Genomic DNA, 4,034 nt, shown 5'->3' on the forward strand with positions numbered 1-4,034 from the left:
AACAGGGCAGTTCTCGTTTACCATGGCAACCCTCCCACCTCAACACATTTGTAAGATGTCCCTGCTTTGAAAAAGGAGCTCACCACCACAACAACAAAAAAAAAGTATTTTTTGCTGATAAAAATGAGGTTGCAGGAACATTGAGACGCTACATAAATGTTATTTTTCAATCCTAGTGGCAACTTCTGCAGATGATGTAGACAGTTATAAAGCTTCCTTGTATGTTTTCTTCTAAAACATCACATTACTCTTTTTTTTTTATGGAAATTTTAAGGTGGAATTGGGGTTTGAGGCATAAACAGGAGTTGTTTGATGGTGCCGTCGGCTGCTTGTGGTGGGCTTTTTCAGAACATGCACACTTGGGTTATTTCTTCAACCCAGTTCTTGGATTAGTCATGTTGGGACACATGTTTTGTGTAGGGAATCGATTACAAACATTTAACTAATTAATCGTAAACCTGGGAAAAAAACAACATAATTAATCGTGAATAAAATAATTAATCACAATTAATCATGTTTCATGTAATAAGTTACAGTATTTGACGACCACCGATATATGAATAATCATAATATGAAATCACAATAAACTGGAAATTTGGAACATTTATTCTTAATTAACTGGCAATTGATCTCAAAAATTATTTAGATTTTTTTTGTGTCATGAGTTAATTTTTTTGTATTGTGTTGCACCAGAGTATAAATCACAAGGGCAAAAAATGTCTAATCAAGAAGAAGAAAAACATACACAAGTCGCTCTGGAGAAAAAGTTCCACTTTTAGCAGAAAAATGTGACTTTGTGAAAAGTTGTTTCAAAACAAAAACTGCCAAGCCCAGCGTAGCTGGAAGAAAAAAAAGTGAGAAAGACAGAAAAACAAATTCTATTCCATGTTTGTTTTGGACAACACTTCTTCTAATGCTGTCAGTAGCAAATACTTCTACTCAGATGAAGCGCCCTCTAGTGGTTGTTTGAGGAAACAACTGGTGCTTACTGGGGAAATAACAAATATATGAGCCTAAGATGTCCAAAAAAATAAAAAATAAACAAAAAAATGCTCTTGAGTTTAAGTCGCTCCCCTGACTAAACTTTTAAAAAACTAGGACTTATACTCCGGAAAGTGTGGTACTTATGTTGTGTTGTGACCCTCTGTGTTGTGAGTTATTTTTTTGTGGAACTGATTGTAGTGTGTTGTAAAGTGTTGTGACCCTTCTGAGCCACCATACAAATCTACAAATAGTTCGTCGCCCAAACACGTCCAACTATAACATTTGTAAAACATCTTCCAGCTGAACCTCAGAAAATGAAGAACCCACAAATGTTTTCTAATGATTTCTTAAACTCTGTGGAAGCACATTTGCAGCCCGTAGAGATAAGAGCTTCTGCTTTGACTAGCTTTATTTAAATGAGGATACATGAACACAGGAGTTCCTTCGGAGAATAAATCATCGTGGATTCCAGCGCAGCATTAATAATGCATTTGCTATGTTTAGCTATCGGTGGCTGTTTTCATGAACATTTTATCGAGAGCCGCGGTCTCCGGTGAATGAAAAGGCTTTGATCTTCAGTCCTCAATCCTTCTTTGTGACCTTTTGGTTGAAAATTCTAAGACGTTAAATTTGGTTTAAATCTCTAAATTGTCCCATTGATTGTTGAGGTGTAGAATAATAACACATCCCAACTGGCATTTAGCAAAAACTAGACTTTGATTATGTCAGCATTCTGTGTTTATAAGAGATCAACATTCTTCTTCCTACAACATAAAGATAAAAACTGCCAATTTTTGTTTGTAAAATGTGACTTTTTCCTTCAAGCGAAGGACATATTTGGGATTTAATCACTTTGTTGCTGCTTTTTAGGCTGTTCACTCGTTTGTTGGAAAATAAAAGTCTGCAGAACTGAAATGTGTCGACTGAAATCTTCTTCCTTCAAGCTTGCATAGCAAATGAACGCAGTCCCAGAATAAATTAGGTCTCTTTTTATTTAATATTGATGCTAAGATGCTTATATAAGGAATGATTAGTCCATTTGAGACCTTAAAATGATAAGGAAATTTCACACTTTAGCAGGTAAAAATCTTCATATTTGTATTTGTGAAGGCGAAACATCTTCAAAATTTTAGGTCACTTTGACTTTGTATCAAGGCGTACCTGTCAGCCTTCAGCAAAAAGAAGCCACCAAGTCCCTGTCAAATCAGAAAAAATAACATATGTGACATTTCATTGGTGTCTAGAGGCATTCAGGCTCAAGGAGACTGATATTGTTTGTGAAATGAAAAATGTGACAGCGTTCTGGAGAGATGTGCCAGTGCAGTTTAGGAGATGATTACCTTGCTGTGAGTGTACAGCTTGTTGTAGATGAAAAAGAGGATCTTCCAGGAAAAAAGAAAAGTTGGAAGCCACTGCATTAAACTGTCTCGATCGTAGGGAGAGAAAAGAAGAAGACGCCCTAAGCTTATCTTCTGCAGCATTTTATTCATAAACCTGCCTGGTTCACTAGATTTGCTGGATGCTCCGTGTATCTTCGCCTGCTTTTATCATCCGTGTGTGCAGAGAATAAAGGATGAGGAGTCCAGCCAAAGGAAGAAATCCGCTTGTTAGGTGTTTTGCTCTGTCTTGCAACAGACTTTTTGATTTATGGAACCAGTTTGGGGAGATTTTTGTCAAAAATGTGACGACAATTAATCAGAAATGGTGAGTATGTAAATCAATTAGCGTGGAATAAACCATATGTGTGTTTTAGACAACTTTAACCATCTTTTGTGTTGATATTAAATAGTAATTGTCTTTTTAAGAGTGTGTTCTTTACTACCAGCACTGACAAAAAAAAGTTTAAATCAGGAAAGTTGTTTATCATAATTACTAAGAAGTTTAATAAACCCAAATTAGGGGAGATACTTTCAGGTAACTCAAGTTTTATTTGATTATTTTTACTTCTACCCTAGAAAATTGCCATTTAAAGAGAGCAAGTCACATTGGAGCTGGATATGTGGTATTCAGATGCAAGTGGCAAAAGGAAAAATAACGACATTTTAAAAATGCTTTATTGCAACCTTTAGTATTTTACAGAAATCAAAATAAAAGCTAAACATTTTTTAAAAATGTTTCTTTTTAATTCCCTGAGCTGTTATTTGACCTGCCAACAAGATGACAATAAAGTTTGAAGTTTGAATAAAATAAAGTTTTATACAACTATTGAAAACATTTAAAGTGAGATGGGTCACAACTTCTGGCCAGTTAAATAAGAAATAAAATGAAAAAAAAAAAAATTTTAAGCTGAAGAAGGAAAACGGAACCAAAAAAAGTGAAACTTTTATTTTAACCTTTAAAAACCAGAATTTCAGCACAAGAGTTGACATTCTTTGAAGTATTGTGATTCTCCAACACAATTAATTGTAGTGGATTCTGACAGAGAGAGATTAAATGTCATTTTATTTGCTCCAGTATTGAAGGGTTGAAGTCTGACTTTGTTGTTCTTTATGCTGTTTTCACAGGGCTACAATCACACCTAGGGACAATGTACAGTCATTGGTTCACCTATGAAGCATGTTTTAGGACTGTGGGAACAAGCAAACTCCACACAGAAACGCCCCAGCCGGGATTTGAACTAAGTTCTGTGAGGCAAGACGCTTATCACTGCGCCACTGTGCAGCTCTCAATTTGATTGATGATTTGTGTATTACAAAACAACAACAAAAAAACTAAAAATTCTGAAAAATCTTTTTTTAATTTGCAAATAACAATGAAAATTAAAGCCGCAAGCGGCGTTGGATGGCCCGCAGTCGCTACCCGCCCTCACCCTCGCCGGCCTCACCCTCGCCGGCCTCTCCCTCGCCGCCCTCTCCCTCGCAGCCCTCTCCCTCGCCGCCGCTCATACGCACCAACGCCCCGCTCGCTGCCCGCCCCTACGCACCATCGCTGCCCTTGACGCTGACCTTTGACCCCAACTCACCTGCTAAGCAGCCACTATGCACAACTAACCCCCCCTCCCCTTACTGTATAGCTGTACTGTGATGTAAGTGAGAAATTGCTTAAAAAGG

Source organism: Oryzias melastigma, linkage group LG7, assembly GCF_002922805.2.
Source record: "Oryzias melastigma strain HK-1 linkage group LG7, ASM292280v2, whole genome shotgun sequence".
Lineage (NCBI taxonomy): Eukaryota > Metazoa > Chordata > Actinopteri > Beloniformes > Adrianichthyidae > Oryzias > Oryzias melastigma.